Genomic DNA, 17,978 nt, shown 5'->3' with positions numbered 1-17,978 from the left:
AACTATATTATCTTCCATTATGGTAGAAGATAGCTTAGCTAAAACAGGAGCAATGCATAAAACACGATAAGAATTATAATGAAAGCATTCCAAAATCATATGGGATACAGCGTTCACCTTTTTCAAATTGCATTGATAGAGCCTATCTGAATTGGGTAGATTATGGCATCTCCCAGATAAGATTGCCAAAGGTGCAGCATTAAAACATGCAAGCATGAATGCTCGACAATACTGAGAGACTGCTAGGTTTCCAATGTCAGCTGGGATATTTAAAGGTGGGAGAATGCCAAAGAACTGGATGGAACATACTCTTCGAGCTTGTGTAATTGAACTAAAATAATCTGGTTCTTTTGTATGTTTCTTAATAATGTGTATGACTTATTGTGAGATATTGTGTGTGCCACTTCCTGATAAGGGACTCGCAACTGCCAGTGTTTGGGATGTGAAAACTTTATGGATCCTTCATCAACATGACAATTATCTTAGGGTTAAGTTGTCATTCTCAGTTACAGAAATATGATTTCTTATACTGGCTCTTTACCAGCCTCTTGTTCTGAATTTTGATATAGTTTGGTTTTCTAACTATAAAATGTTTCTAACCCTGGCCTAGAGACCCAACAGTTCCCAGGTGCTCTGTGAGACTCTAAACAACAGATCTCTCAGCCTGATCTGAAACACAAAAGTTCAGCATAATCTCTCCTTGAAAGGGAGTGAGTGAGAGTCCAGAAGATTCCTGGGCAGGAGAGGTCACCTAATGTCAAAGGAAAGGAGGAAATAGCAAAAAGTTTTAAAGCAGGTCCTCTTTGGCTCATTATGCATGCAGTGCTTACCTCTTGGCTTTTTTCTTAGTAGGGTTTCCCTGTGGTTTTCTACCTCCCCTTGGTTACCCTGCTGTGAAGTGTCCTGGGCCAAGCTGAGATGATTCACCATTTTGCCCATCTGCTGCTTCCTTGCTCTCTCGGTGCAGCCACAATCTGAGGAGACTGCCTGCCACCTTTTTGTTCTTGTTGATATCTGTCAACAAGCACATTAATTCACTAGACCATTTGATTTTTGTCAATTTCAGCATGAAAAAAACCCTAAAAAATAAACGGCCTTTTCAGTTCTAGAAAAGAAGGAGAAACTGTAGTTGTGTGGATGGGGGTAAGGTGGGGAGGAGTGAGAAAACCCACAGAAAGAAAAACGAATGCTGATTCCCTTCACTTTCCCTGTGCAGGGAGATGAAAAGTCATTGTTACTGCAACCTGGGCAGCAATCAGAAATTGAAGCCACGATATAAGATCATAAATAAAAGAAAGCTTTTATTGCGGTCGAACAGAGTTTCGTTCAGCAGTGAGAGAAGGCACCGGAAGGCACATGGCACACAGAAAAGTACAGACTTCTTATAGTATTTTTGAAGGTTACATCAGAGAGAATTATACAATAATAATACGGGGTCATCAAGGGCCAGTAAGGTTCTTTCTCTGAGACATTTGGATCTTATCTTTGGTCAGGAAATGCCTCTACATCACCATCTTCATGATAATGCAGATGTCTGCTCACTGGTGCTCACACATATTCACCTTGATGTTCTGCCCTGCATCTGGCTATCAATGGGGTATTTTAAAACTGCTAATTTGGGAGAGACTTTAGTATGGCAGTGTAGTTTAGACTATTCCTTTGTGTTTATCCTTAAACTAGGAAGACATTCTTTAACATGATTTCTGTTATCAGCTGCTGGTTTTTCTGGATGTGTTTGTGTTAGTCATTTGGGAGGCTATGTCAGAATGCAAAGAGGTTTGTCTGACATTAACTATCTGCATCCTGTAATCTAATCTTATGTTTCAGCCAGCTTGCAATTCAAACAATACATTCAGAGAATAGAACATTTCACAGAAAGAAGTAAAACTTTTACAGAAAACCAAAATAAAACCTATATCCTGCTAACATTATATATCTACCTAAAACAAAATCATTTTTATTCATCCCTCTGGCTACATCATGGTTTCAGAGGTTTCAAAAACTGCAGGGATAATCTGATCTGCGGTGTGGTCAGTTTGGGAGGGAGGAAAATGTGTGTACAACTAAGAATCTGATTCAAAGGGAACGTTTACTCACTTTGGGGCAGACCACAAATGCATGAATGGCCCTTGACTCCTATAAACTGCAAGACTCACATGAAAGTTACAGTGTGCCAGCTGAAGTCTATGGTTGTCACATAGCAGGAGCAATTACCACTAGTTGCTGATATGCGGCTGTCACTTACTGAGGAGGAACTGTCTCTGAGAAGCTCTCTTTGCTTTATTTAGCAAACTGCAACACAGCAGATAAACAAGAGACAACAGCACTGTCTTCAAACAAATTGTTTTAGACAAGTGTCAGTCACCAAAGCTGACATCCTCTCAATTCTGCTTGCTTGACAACTGTTTTTTATTTAAGCCAGCAAAATTCATTTCTACACATACGAGGTTTGAAGAGAGATGGAGGATGTTTCCTTCAGCCAATACATAAAATTATATTTGTTCACAATTAGTGGACAAAATGGAGAGGATGGCCTTAAGTCAATAGTGGAGGCACAAAATTCAATTCCCAGTGAAGGAAACAATCTCTCAGGAAGTTCTTAAGTCAGGAAGTCAGTGGAAGTCCAGGGGGACAGGGCTATGCAGGTGTCAGCAGTACTGGTGTGACATCACTTCCAGATCCCCCTAGAAGTGATGTCATACCATTGGTCTGATGGCTTTTTTTGTTTATTTCTCTTCTTCTGTCATTCAGATCAGCAGTGAGAGCAGGTTGCCACTGCACTGTCTTTGACCCGGATAGCCAGATCTAGGGTAGGAGATACTTGGAGATTTTGGAGGTAGAGCCTTGAGAAGGAAGGATTTGGGAGGGAGGAACCTCTGTAGAATGCCATAGAATCCATCTTCCAACACCAGTGTATTTAGAGTAGGGCAAGACATTGTGTGAGCTCTGGGTGCTACTTGCCTAGTGGTGCCCAGGCCACCCATTTGCAGAGCGATAAGCCATGGCACCCCTGTACCCCATCCTCCTCCTCCTCCTGGCGTAGGAGGTTAAGAGCTAGAGTATCTAATCTGGAGGAACGGGGTTTGATTCCCAGCTCTGCCGCGTGAGCTGTGGAGGCTTATCTGGGGAATTCAGATTAGCCTGTGCACTTCCACACATGCCAGCTGGGTGACCTTGGGCTAGTCACAGCTTCTCGGAGCTCTCTCAGCCCCACCCACCCCACAGGGTGTTTGTTGTGAGGGGGGAAGGGCAAGGAGATTGTAAGCCCCTTTGAGTCTCCTGCAGGAGAGAAAGGGGGGATATAAATCCAAACTCCTCCTCCTCCTCCTCCTCCTCCTCCTCCTCCTCCTCCTCCTCCTCCTCCCACCACCTCTCAGAGAGCTGGTCTACCTGCCATTAAGAAGCGATGAGTAGACCTGGAGTTTTTCTTAACAGTGAATAGAACAGTGAATGGAGATCCTCTGAAAATGCCAGCCCCAGATGCAGGCGAAACGTCAGGAGAGAATGCTGCTAGAACACGGCCATACAGCCCGGAAACCACACAGCACACCAGTGAATGGAGAGTTGGTCTACCTGTAGTTAAAAGGAATGGGTAGACCTGGCCTCTGGAGAGCTGATTTTCCAAGATGGGGAAGACCTATTGGATTTGGGCACAATTTCAGTGTTTGCCCTTAGCACCATTTTCTGTAGAAATGCTCCTGTCCTCTAAAGTAGAAACTGATGCTGGTCATCTGGAGGTCCATTATAATAGTGGGAGAAAATGGCTGCTTCGGGCAATGGATTCCATGGTACTGGACCCAAGGCTCCAGGAGCTTCCCAACTTGGACCTGGAAGCCATCCCCTACCATGGTCCATCAATGGCCAGGGGAGACCTGGCTAACCTATTCATAGGTGTTGGGTCTCAGCTTGTTTATTCCTAGCATTTCTCCATCTTGAGAGAAAGCAACTCTACAGTGACAGCATTCATTTATCCACGCTGGAAAGGGGTTCTTTGCACAAAACAAAATGATGTCTTTTTCACCAGTATATTCTACTCTGAGGCATTTGGCAACAAGACAAAAACATATTCTTCATATTCCTCCCAATTTCAAAAGCCCAAGAAGTGCTAGCAGCATGTTTTTGTAATGCTAGCCTTATGTCACATGAAGCAGTCTCAGTGGATTCGCTTCAAAACCATGATTTTTATTAACAGAGCAATTAAATGAAGCAGTTGCTGCCTCACCACTCAAGAAGCCATCCAGAATAACAAATGCAAGAACCCCTCATCTTGTCATGGGGGCAGGAAGTATAAAACTAATGGTACAAACCTAAGTGTATGCATACCCTACTGAAGACAATGACCTTTGAAGGGTATTCCTCTGTTCAGGATTGACCCAGGAAAATATTTGCATCCACTGCAATATAAAACCAAAACTGACCCCCATCCACAGGCCCATAACCATGGTGGAGCTGGCAGGGGCATGCCCCCCTCAAATGTGTTTTGCTCCATCACTCAACAGTGCAGGGGAGCAATCTGGTCTGGAGGCCCCGCAGCCCACTGCTTGCAGAAGCTCTGAGATTGCCAGGCAGGTGAGGAAGTCTTTGGGAACATGGGAGTTTCCCTCAACAAACCACGTGCACATCAAACAGTTGATGTGCGTGGCGTCAGGAAGTCTTGGGAGGTACAGGAAAGATGTGTATGCCCCGCTGGATGGCAATCAACAGTTTGATGTTTGTGTGGCTTGTTGTGGGATGAAAGAGGCATCCTGTGGAATATGATCCATGTGCAGCAAAGCTTCGTCAGAATCTGGCAGAATTTATTTGGCCATGGCTGTGCCCATAGAACGCAGGTGTAGTCCAGGTATGTGGGTTGCATCTGTTACATTCATCCATGTTTGTATTCTTCAGGTGCCACTTCCCAGTGTCAAGTGTGGGGGCACCTGCCCAGAGCTTGCCAAACCCGCTGGGCTCTCCCTGGCCTCCCGGTGGGGCTGGGAGACTGCTGACATAGGTGGGGGTTTTCCTACTCCTGACTGGTTCCACAGGTGGGGGATGGGTGATCTCGGTGGGCAAACATACAAGAGGAGGTGGAGGAGAAGAGTTTGCTGAAGCATGCATTCTCTTGGTTCTACACCCCTGCAGTGTCCTAGTGATCCGGCCTGTGCCTTGTTCCTGCCCACTGCACTGCAGCCTGCTCACATCTTCCCTGCATGTCTCCCTCTGCCACTGGATGTTGGTGAAAGCCAGCCAGCCAAGCAGCAGGGAGTGGACTGTGTTGGTCACCTACTTCTCCTGGTGAGGCTGGCCAGAGAAGTGGGAAAGGCAGCTCACCTCCCATCTCATCTTTGGCCATCTCCTTTGCAGCCTCTGGCAACTGGGGCATGTTTGACACTGAAAACATGATTTTTGAGGGGTGGGGAGTGCAATTACAGTATTTGCTCAGGAAACCATTTTCTGAAGATACGCCACTGCGCACATACCTGCAATTTGTGTCTAGAACATACGAAGCTGCCTTTTTCTATGGCAATGGGTCTGTGTGCAGTATCTAGAGGTGTTAGTGGAAATGTAGGAGACCCTTACTATCCTCATGCAAAAGGACTTGATTTTCAGCAAGATGCTTCTCAACATCCCTATAGTTTCCTGAAGTGTGGATTTATTATTATTAACATTTTCCTTTTTGTGCGATGTTTTTGTCGCAAAGTTATCCCCATCTGCATCTGCTAATTGTGGGAGAGGTTTTATTGCTTTTACTTCTAAAAAAGAGGGCAAGCTGGGAATCAGTGATTCACTCATAGAATTATCATTGCTTTTATTTCTTTAAACATCAGTACATACAGTCATCATCCTATCAGTGCCAGCATGCTGGCTCCACTGCGGTTTGTAACACACGAAGGCCCCTTCCGCACACACAAAATAATGCGTTTTCAAACCACTTTCACAACTGTTTGCAAGTGGATTTTGCCATTCCGCACAGCTTCAAAGAGCACTGAAAGCAGTTTGAAAGTGCATTATTCTGCATGTGCGGAATGAGCCGATAGCTTGATCACTTTAAATTTTTAAGTACAAACTAGAGTTCTGAAATCAGCAGGTTACAGCAGCTGTACTACATTGCAGGTACATAGAAGATGCATAGCTCTCTACTTTGTTAAACTGCCCCCTTAATAAAAAATTCCCCCCCCCCTAACAAACTATTCTGGTTATGGGCCTCCCCATTCAATGCCAAAGAAACAGGGCTAGACCTGTACACAAGGGAATAACAGAGCAATGTGCAGGCTATGGGGAGCTTTTGTCATGCAAAGTAAAATATGGATAGGGGCCAGCATTTGCCAGCATTTGGCTGACTTCCACAAAAAGCAAGGCTGTTTAGGATCTTCATTGTGGTTTTCTCACAGTTATTTTAAAAAAAGGAACCTCCCTCCCCCCAAAAGTCAGCAGTGTTTTGCTTCCTGTTCATGCCTCAATTTTCCTTACTGTTCTTATCTGACAAAGCCACTCCTGAATATTTCACCTTTCTTTTGACTTTGAATCCTGCTTTACCTATCCGTCCTTTTTCATCCTGTTTACTCATATCTTGAGTTAAGACCTTTGTTTTCTGTTGATCTATTTTAAAACCTGCTAAGGCACCAAACTCTTTCAGTTTAAACATTAAATGCTCAGCTCCTCTTTCAGGGTTTTCCAATGCCACTGCCAGATCATCATGAAATGCTCTTAGTTTATGCCTCCTTTAAAAAATTTTTTTAACCCTTTTCAGTCCTCTCATCACATCTTATCTCTCTATTTAATACTTCCAAGAATAGTAAACACAAGAGAGGGACACTCCAGGTTTGCAGAAAAACCCGAAAACATTATATAAAAATATATTAGAGGTTAAATCTGCCCTAAAACAAGACAATAGCCTACATCTTCTGTTCCCAGCAGCAGCAGTGGTGATAGTGAAGGAGATGGTAGCTGCAACTGGTCCAGCAGTAGAGGCCAGGAGTTGTGAGAGTCCCAGAAGTAGTGAGGGTGGAGGTAAGTTGGCCATCTGGTCCCAATGACAGAAGTCAGGAGCCATGGCAGGTGATGTCATGAGTTAAGAGAAGCAGGAAAACTGCATTGCAGTCTGCCTCCTCACATGCAGTGGCATAGTGCCCACGGGGTGGGGGAACGCAACACCCCAGGCAGAGCCAAGCATTCTGAGGCAATTGTGGACAGGAAGAGGAAGAATAAACTGAAGCCTGTTCCAGGCAAGACTGAGGTTATATTGGTTGGGAATGCTGCTCTTCCATTTGTGAAATTCAGCATTTTGGGGATGGGATGATACTCAGTAGGGCTGGAAACCATGGAATTTTCTGCAATTCCTAGAAAAGACTAAGGTCAGTTATAGAACGCTTACCTCAGGGCTTTTCTCTGTGCAGTGGGCTTGTAGTGGGGTCTCTTCGAATTTCGCTATTTACATGTGGGCAGAGTTAGCTGAAAATGCAGTTGCCCAGCTATGGTTCAGCATTCATGACAAGGATCACATTATGCTCCTGACATATGATCAAGTCACCTTGGCTGCCAGAAAACATGTTATGTGTAAACACTTAAACAGCCCTAAAAATGTCATTGTCAAATCTTTCCAAAAGCAACAAAACAGAATAATATGTTCCAGAGTCTCAAACTGAACATCCTCATATTTTTGTAATCTATCAAAATATTGGCATACATTACTTGAAATATGTGCTGGGCATGGGACAGAGATGGTTCTCGTTGCCGTCACAGATATGCTCCGTATGCAGCTTGACCAGGGCGGATCGGCACTGCTGGTACTGCTGGATCTTACCGCAGCATTTGATGTGGTTGACCACGATCTTTTGACCCACCACCTGGCCGCTTCCGGGATACGGGGCACTGTCCTTCAGTGGATTGTCTCGTTTCTCCAGGACCGGGGTCAGCAAGTGTGGTATGGGGACCAAGCCTCCCAGAAGTGCCTGCTTTATTGTGGTGCACCCCAGGGGTCACTGCTATCCCTGTTGTTATTTAATATCTATATGTGACCCCTTGCTCAGTTAGTATGGAGCTTTGGGCTGATCTGCCATCAATATGCTGATGACACTCAGCTCATTCTGCTGATGGAGGGGGAAATAGTCGCTGCCCCTGCAGCTCTACAGCAATGTTTGGAGGCAGTTGCTGGTTGGTTATAGCAGAGCAGGTTGAAGCTGAATCCATCAAAGACAGAGATCCTCTGGCTGGGCCGCGAAGGGGGGGCTGGGGATTTCCAGCCGCCAGTGTGGGAGGGGGCCAAATTGGCACCGGCTTCCTCCGCCTGCAGCCTGGGGGTCCACCTGGATTCGTCTCTTTCAATGGAGACCCAGGTGGCCCATGTAACCCAGGTTGCGTTTTTCCATCTGCGTCAGGCCCGGCGGCTGGCCCCCTACCTCTCCCAAGCAGACCTAGACACTGTGATCCATGCAACAGTCACCTATAGGTTAGACTATTGTAACTCGCTCTACACAGGCCTGCCCTTGCATCTGATTCAGAAGTTGAAACTGGTCCAAAATGCGGCGGCTCAGTGGCTCACTGGTGGTGCCGCTAGAAATCACATTTTGCCAGTGTTGCATCATCTGCATTGGCTCCCAGTTGAGTTCCGAATCATCTTCAAGGTGTTGGTTCTAACCTTTAAGGCCTTACGTGGCCTGGGACCCTCGTACCTTCGGGACCGTCTGACCTCGCATGTCCCAGTTCGGCCTTGGCTTGGCAGAGGCCAATCTTCTGGTAGTCCCCAGCCCCTCAATGATGCAGCTGGCCTCCACTAGGGGCCAGGGCTTTTACAGCCCTGGCCCCTGCCTGGCGGAACGCTCTTTCTCCAACTGTCCGGGCCCTGCAGGATCTTGGCGAGTTCCACAGGGCCTGTAAGACCAAGCTGTTCCACAGGGCCTTTGTAGATGCTGGCAGCTGATGGTGCCCCTTCCTCCCTTTTTATAATCTGTGGCTCTTTTCCATCTTGGGCCTTCCATTCCCTCTTAAGAGGGGTTTTTTAGATGACCGGACGCTGTATTTTTTACATTTATATTTTACTTCATTTTGTATGCTGTATCTTAAATGGTTTTAATTCGATGCTAGAGCCCTTATTTTATCTTATACTGTATTTACTTTATTGAGAGGGCTCCTTTGCTTATTTTTGTTATTTATGTTATATTGAAATGCTGTACACCGCCCAGAGCCCTCCGGGGGTGGGCGGTATAAAAGTCAAATAAATAAATAAATAAATAAATAAATAAATAAATAAATAAATAAATAAATAGTCCCAATATGTTCTGAACATCTTTATCAGATGAAACTGCATGTTATATCTATCAATGTGTCTGTCTGTCTGTCTGTCTGTCTGTCTGTCTGTCTGTCTGTCTGTCTGTCTGTCTGTCTGTCTGTCTGTCTGTCGATAGATAGATAGATAGATAGATAGATAGATAGATAGATAGATAGATAGATAGATAGATAGATAGATATAAAACTGTATAAAACACAATAAATACTCCAAAAACTCCAGCACCAGTCGCCAGCAATAAATTAATGTATTAGTCATGTTTGTGTAATGGCAGCATTCCAACATGATTCATATTTTAAACTTTTCACTAATGGTGCTGAAATCTGATTCTGATCATATTCAGACATTTCTGTTACAAGAACATATAGTTCTATGCTTGCATTTGCATATGTATGTATGTGTGCATACTCTTATCCCTGGGGAAATATCTGAATCCTTGGAATTGCACATCCATGAACCACCGATATCCATCATAAAGCCATCAGTTCCTAGAGAGGTGTGACATCTTCCCTTGGCTGCTCAAAGATGCAGTTAATCACTTACTTCTTTTAAAAAATCCCTACCAAAAATAATATGGCTAATAATCATCACCCAGTTTCTAATCTGCTCTTTCTGGGCACAGTGATTAAGAGAGCATTTAATTAACCAACTCCATTTATACTATTGGAGTTCTTCTGAGGACAGAAGAATTTCCTGTTAAATTTGCCCAGATTTTGAAAGCATTTAGTCAAAATGAATATAAACGGTCTATAATCCATCTGTGTCTGGCAAATTAGCAGATATTCATATCAGAGCTGGTTTGTTTAATATAAAAAGGATATCCAATTTGGCATACAATCTTGGTTAAGCAAATAATGATCTCTACTTAAACTTGAAAAAGAATTCACTTCAGACGGTGGGCGGCCAGATGAGCACCCTTAGTCTTGCTACTAAGCTCAGAACAGTTGACACAGAAGTAAATTCCGTGTAAATCTGTGAAATGCCCATCCAAGCAATCTACATAAAATCAGGCGAGTTTGGAATTTAACTGAGGACACACTGTTAGGTCTTGATCCTTGAATCAATAAACAGACTCCGAATTGTTGATCAGCAGTATTTATTGGAAGGCAACAAAACCCCCAGCTTATAGAAAGCCAATTCTGATTAACCTGGCTTTGGCCCCCTTTATTCAGGAAAAAACCCTCCCATTTTCCCAAAGAATGTGAGAAAGAGTTACTTTGGAGCCAAGGCGCCCCAAGGTTGGCTACAGATATAAAGCCACCTGGACTCCTACTCCCTCAGAGCAACAGAAACATCTTGTTTCCCATGTAAGCAGAAGGTGTCAGGTTAAGCCTAGTTATCTACGCAGTGTGTGAAACCATAAAGACAAGATCAAGGAAAGAATGTCCCATTACGTATGGCAGGCTGAATACATATATCTTGTAGCAATTGCATGGCAGCAGGAATGCATCTCAATCAACCAGATGCCGTCACCCATATGTTTTGTACTATCTCCATTAAGCTAGGAATGCATCTCAATCAACTAGGTGCAATCCCTGACAGACACACAGGCATCCAAACCCATTCTAAACAGCTCCAAACTTCCATTTCATAAACATGAGCTTCTCAGTTATTTGCATTTACTATTTATTTACAAGCTATGGACTTCAGCAGCTGTTCACTACCATCAGAATTCTAGAAAAAGATTCATTGTGACCCCTGACACTTGAGTAGCCAGCCCTTGGCCAGCCACCCTCCCAAAGCTTTGGCGGTGAGGACTAGAGGCGGTACAACTGACTACCACATCTGACTGAAAGTGATGGGTCCTACTTGATACATTCCTTTAAAAACAGCCTCTATTCTAGCAGATCTCAAAGTTTTAAAAAGCGGGACCCATTTCTCCTCCCCTCTGCTGTAGATATTATTGGGGTTATTTATGGGCTGTTTTTAACAAATTGGTTTTATTCACCATCCAGGGTTTTAATTGGTTTGTATATTTATGGTTTTATGTTTTAGGATTATATATTTGATATGTTAGAAGCCACCCTGAACCTGTGTGGAGAAGGGTGGCATACAAATCCCATAAAATAAAATAAAAATAAATACTGTACTTTTGGGAGCCACTTGGAAAATATATCCATGCTCACAACATAAAACTCAAGAATCTCACATCAACTCTGAATCCGTTCATTTTTTTACTTCATATTTTAGTGCTTATAGGCATATGGCATTAGTGAGAAACAGGCTGAATTTCAGAACCATTTTGTATATTATGTAGAAACAATTTCAAGTTTACTGTTGAAGCTGGCAGAACTGCCTTCCCCTGGAAAACCCTATTCCTCGTCTAGATACTATGTTCTTGGTACAATGTCAATGAGGATAAAAGCTGCACTTCTAGCAGATGACAGAAAGCGGGACAGACGAGGCTCCTGCTGGCTATCCTCAGCAAGATTCTGGTGGCCCGTTTTCACCCATTGGTAATTTCAGCAAAGCATATGGCAGGATTGCCAGAGAAGTTAGCCCCACCCCAATGTAGACACTCTCAGTAGAGCCAATGATAACAATGGAGATTTCAGACAAGCTCATGATATCTTGCTCCCTTCCCCCACCCCCCCACCCCCCAAAAAAACATTTTTCTCAGAGATGGTTTTTTGCCTTGGAATAGGTTGGATCCAGGATTTTCCCAGGCCAACAAATGACCACTTATAAAGAACATTTCCTTTCCTGAATAGTAATGAACATTGAAATCAGAGCTAGCCAGTGCAGCTACTCATTCATAATCAGAAGCATCACACTTTGCAAATGTAAAGGGGTTGTTGTCTGCCCAAGCCTGAAGTTTAGCATTGTATATGGAAAACCCTACATGTTCTGATTCTAATGAAGTTCTTATGGGCTTTCTTATGGTTGATGTTAATCCCCCCATTGCACTTATGGTTGCTACTTTCATGTTTCTGTCAATCAGTCTAAGAAGGAAATCCATTTCTGTCAACCCTGAGGGGAAAGTAAATTTACAGTATATAACCTTTTATCAATTATGTTACCTTACTATAGACTTTATGCCATTCATTTTATTTTTCCACAAAGATTGCAAATTGTGGTAGGGGTGATTTTAATTCTGCATCATGATTCCTACAGTTTTACTTTGCATTGTATTGTTTCAGCCTGTGTAATGTTAGGGCCTATGGCTTCAACATAATAAATCCATTCATTCGTGCATTCATTCATTCCTCAGTGGCGGCCCACTTCAACACCAGGAACTCTGATTTATGCAAGCAGTACCTGGCCTCACTATTGCTGACTCCCTGCTTGCAAAAACAACAAATAGGTTTTTTTCCAACATCTATCAGTACAGTGGTGGTGAGGGAAAGTGATATTAAGTCACAGCTGATTTATAGTGACCCCATAGGGATTTCAAGGCAAGGAGACATTCAGAGGTGACTTGTCATTTCCTGCCTGTATAGCAACCCTAGACTTGCTTGGTGGACTCCCATCCAAATGCTAACCAGCTCAGCTTACAATATCGAGCAAGATCAAGGTAGCCTGGCCTAGAGCTACCCTCTGCATGTAACATAAGGGACATATGTGAATCTACATAGAGAAGAACTGGAGCTCTGTCCACCATCTGCTAATTTTCTGAAATGCTCTTTCTCACTATGTTCATCCCAGCATTCCCCAAATGGTACTGTTGTTCCTTCAGATGTCTCTTTCGTTCCTCCAGTCAGTCATCCCCTGCATTTTCTTGATAGTGGATAAGCCACATACAAATTTTGTATCGTATTCCACAAACTCAAAAGTCTTTAGGTGCTGGTAAGGAAGGGGTGTGGTCAGTTGGAAAGACCTGGTAACTTATTATGGAATCACAGTACATATGTACATACACTAAATCAAATACCCTATATACTCGTGTATAAGTCGACCCGAATATAAGTCGAGGAACCTAATTTTACCATAAAAAACTAGGAAAACTTATTGACTCGAGTATAAGTCTAGGGTGGGAAATGCAGCAGCTACTGGTAAATTTCAAAAATAAAAATAGATACGGTCAGGTGCTATTTGGGGGTCTCTGCCACTGACCCCCCTTCTCACCAATCCCAAGGTCTCTGCCACCGACCTCTCCATCCCGCAGGTTGTCCAGCTCACCCAGGTCGACTGGCTGTCACCCACTGAGAGCCAGGGGCCGGCCACCAAAGAGAAGAAGGCAGAGTCAGAGAAAGCGGCTGAAAGGGAGGGCAGAGAAGAAGGCAGAGGAGAGCGAAGCAGAGAAGGAGGCTGAGAAAGCGGCTGAAAGGGGGAGGCAGAGAAGAAGGCAGAGGAGAGCAAAGCAGAGGAGGCGGCTGAGAAAGCAGCTGAAAGGGGGGAGGTAGAGAAGAAGGCAGAGGAGAGCTAAGATGGGAGAGGGGGAATGCCACACAAGAATTAAGTGGGACCCTCACTCGCTTATAAGTCGAGGGGGTTTTTTCAGCACAAAAAATGTGCTGAAAAAGTAGACTTATACGCGAGTATATAAGGTAATCAGTCAATCCAGATTGATATTGCCAGTCATACTGACAGTGGCTCTCAGAGTCTCAAACTGAAGTCTATCATGTCACCTTCTGCCTCGTCTTTTTAGATGGAGATGCCGGGGATTGAACCCAAAGCCTTCTGCGTACCAAGCAGATACTCTGCCACTGAGTCACGTCCCCCTTCGGCAAATCAATTCAAATATCTAGATTAGCAGCTACTTAAGATGGAAGAAAAGCCAACTCACTAACATTTTTGACATATCCAAGATGTTCCCCAAAGGCAAATGGGGTCAGAAGTCAACCAGGAAAGCATTCAGGTACTCCAAAATAGGAATATTGGGAGTGTATATGCCCTGCGCAATTGTGTGATCCACCAAACTAAAAACAGACTAATTGTATCATCCAGTTTTCTTGCATTGTTCGTTATGTGTTTATTGCTTTGACTTATAATTCTATAATCTGCCTTGAGTCTCAAACCAAAAGAGAGACGATGAACAAAATCAAGAAAGAAGGTCCACCACTGATGTTTTGTAGTGTTCTAGTGCTTAACCACACTCCATCACATGTTGGAAGTTTCAGGTAGAACCAAAACCACAAAGCTTTATCAATTTGTACCAAATGGCCAAGCATAATTTGATGGGTTTCATCCAGATTTATGGATTACAAATTATGTGGACTTTTTTTTCCCAATTATATCTTTTATTATTTCCTCATTTATATAAAATATCAGAATACAGAAAACAGGAGAAAATCAAAATTAGAAAACAGAAAATAAAAATAAAATAATCATACAATACATATAAAATACTATATTTATTTTTTTTCATGGGGGGGGGGGGTCTTACTTTCCCTTATTCAATTTCCACTGCTATACTAATAATATATTAACTACAACCAGAGCACATATTCACTTGAGGAAAAAAGTCTAGCCTTTAATTTTTTAATCTGCAAAATCTGCAAAAATTATCAAAATATAATATCGTCTTTAACCATTTCAGCACAATACATAAAATATAATTTCCATTTTTTGTCAGACTCCTGTTTCCGCCTTCTGTTTACAGGATTAGTTAAGTTGGCCATTGTAGCATATTCTTTTTTGTTAAAACAAGTCTTGGCAACAATCCTGGCCTGCATAGTTGGGAGTCAGTCCCACAGGACTTAGAACTTACCTCAAAGTAAACATGCATTGGATCTGGCTGCATGACAGAACGCTGAATGATAGCATATATTAGCATGCAGAGACAAATTATTGTTAATTTCCATCTTATAATGCAGAAAACCCACTTCCTAAATTTCATATAAACCAAAAAGAAAACACAGGCAGTTCCCAGAACTTGGAGGAGAAAGATCACGGGATGTTGACGCTACAAAATAGCTCTGTTCAAAGCTCTGGCACCATTCAACAGATCTCCTCAAACAGCTGAAACCTTGACTTGCTCCCACCTGACTCGCAAAGGTGGGATCAGTCACTATCATGCCACACTTTGAGAGGGTGTGGGGGGTGTCTATCTTTTTAAATTTTAGGAGTACTACACGAAACTTCTTGTATTATCCATTCCCTTTTTAAAGAACTACACTTTTGGAGTTTTATTTTTTGCAACTTTCATAACTCAGCAGAAGTCTGGTCCCCTGGTAGTCCCAAGGCCTTGACCAGAAGGAAGATACATTTGTAATGAGGCCACAGGCAACCCAGCTCCTCTATCTTCTCCCCATGAGCTCTGCAAAAAGTACAACAGTATTATTCATGTCTCTCATGAGCTTCGGTAAATTGGCTCAGTGAATAGGAAAGCATTGGAGCCATATAGAAACCACCTTCACAGTATACCTTAAGCCAGTATAAACGCCAAGGAAATGGTCACTTCTTTAGATTCATAAAATGAAAATTGAAACCCAGGATGAGGTGTTATTGGACATATTTGCTGCATTGTAAGGCTGAACACAAACAAAGTCGACTTTATGGAAAAAGAACGAACTTTATTGACATATGTCGCCCTAGATACAGGGTACTGGAACTGTGGGTTCTTGCCCTCATCCCAGTATATATAGGGTGTGTGGGCGGTCCAAAGGAGAGGTGGGTTTAGGGATCAGGAGAAACGAAACTGAAACTTAAAATGGAAACTGGGGTAAAAGTCTGTAGGACCTTGGTCCTGACATGCATGGCCCCCTATCATCCCAGTAAACATGTACAGTTACTAGTAAACACAGTTGTGCTTCTCTGTTGAGTGTATTTAAAGTGCCAACATGTTGCAGCTGACTTATAGAAGAAGAGTTTGGATTTATACCTTAATCCTGAGGCCACTGTTCACTTTTAAAGCCTACAGTAGTATTAGAGGTGATATACCCGGATGATCAATCATTCCCAAAATTGTGCTGCATGCTAGTTAAGGCCTTCACCTCAAGCCCTGTCCTCTGTGCCCCCCCTTCACCCATTGAACTGATCTAGATGGTGACCAAAGATGATATCTACCCAGTGGTGGCATCTTTTTTTGTGAAATGTCCTCCCATTCTGAGCTCACCTTGGTACCGTTAATGGAACCAACTCTGGAATTCAACCCCATTGACTTCAATGCACATAAAATTGTGTAAATTCATTGACCTGACGTAGATTTTCATTTACGCAGCTTCTTATGAATGGAAGGTTGGATTTTCCCGGTGTGGGCAAACTCTGACTTTTCTCTCTACTTTGCCAGGGATGCAAACCAGATCAGGTTGTTTTTTCACCTCCCTCCCACAAAGGCTATCATTCCTCCCTTTTGTCCACCCACTTTCCACCCATTTGCTACCAACTCCCTCCTCATCCTAATTTTCCAGCATTCCCCATTTGGTTGCTGCTACCTCTTTACCAAGGTTGTGACATTTCAACTGGAGTCATACATAGGTAGACTGAATTGGAGTGGACAAATTTCACCTGTCAGTTTATGAGGTTTCCCATAAATTTAGGTTGTCTAGATCAGTGGTGGAATTCAAATAATTTAACAACTGGTTAAACAACTGGTTGTTTACAAGTACCATTTGAACAATCAGTTCTGTCGAAGTGGTGCGAAGCTGCTGAATCCCACCACTGGTCTAGATGCAGATTTCCATTCCCCTAACTCATTACCCCAATACTTTTCTTTCTAACGACATTTCGCCCGCACATTGTCACCTTAAACTTTGCACAATATCGGGGATCCATTTTTTTAAACTAAATGTGCATTCCTCCGCAATCAATGTGAACTGGTTGGTTCTGCCCTGTAGTGAAGCGTTGGTTCAACTTCATGCAACTTTTTTTTTACAAAGGAGCTCCCCCATGATTGGCATCATGGGGGAAGCCAGAAACCCAGGGCATCAAAAGCCAACTATTCCACAAAAGCAAAAATGATGTGTCGCAGCAGATTCTTGGGAAAAGGCCACAGAAAGAGGAGTATAAAATTAATACCAGACATCATGGAGGGAAAAACACGGATCAACTGAATGCAAGTCTTGTTGTTAATCATAAGTGTGCAAATAGCATGTGCCTTTTTAAATTTCAAGACAGATTGTGTCAGCCTAACAGAGCCAAGTGAAAGGCTTTCTGGACTTTGTGTGAAAAGCTAATTATATCCCAGATTGATTTTGTAGGAAACAACCCCTCCAGCAGACCTACCTGGACTCTCATCTTCAGAAAACCTACAGAGAGATTAAAGATGTTATAACTGTTCCTTCCTCTGTATCAGTGAACACGAGGACCCATAAGGATTCCACAACCTTTGGTTTTGTGAGTTATATCTCATACACGAAGGGGGATTTCCTTGATTAAACCACGGCCAATTCAATTGGAACTAAGTCTCTGCTTAATGTATTTCAGCATTTCATCCACGCTATTACCATCGAGAGCTCTGCCTGCCAGCCAGAACCTTCACTTCATGCACTGCAGTTCAGTAATTGCCACTGAGCTGAAGAGTCCAGTAAAGAAATAGCTTTGGGTTTAATTAGAGGCAGGAACCAGAACAGTTGCCAGAAGCACAGAAGGGAGAAGTGATGGAACAGGGTGAGAAAATGAGATGTGAGCTAGGTCAAATATCATCTTAGCAACACTCTCGGGCCTGGCCTTAGGCAGGTCGGGCAGTCTCTCTTTGCTCCCTGCTTCTCGTCTACAGTATCACAATCATAATTACATATCGTTGCAAGAATTGCAATACACTCGACACGCAAAATATTCTGAATTACAAAAATTCGGCAAGAAATGTGTAGGTATGTCTAGGTTGACGAAA

General features: G+C 43.1%; 1 non-coding gene across 1 annotated transcript; it reads right to left on the bottom strand.

Annotated features, from left to right (window-relative positions):
* Window positions 1-13,854: 13,854 nt before the first annotated feature.
* Window positions 13,855-13,926, bottom strand: TRNAT-GGU. The gene has a single exon. It is a non-coding gene; the product is annotated as a tRNA-Thr (tRNA).
* Window positions 13,927-17,978: the final 4,052 nt, after the last annotated feature.

Source organism: Sphaerodactylus townsendi, linkage group LG04, assembly GCF_021028975.2.
Source record: "Sphaerodactylus townsendi isolate TG3544 linkage group LG04, MPM_Stown_v2.3, whole genome shotgun sequence".
NCBI lineage: Eukaryota > Metazoa > Chordata > Lepidosauria > Squamata > Sphaerodactylidae > Sphaerodactylus > Sphaerodactylus townsendi.
This window is presented reverse-complemented; position numbering and strand designations above follow the sequence as displayed.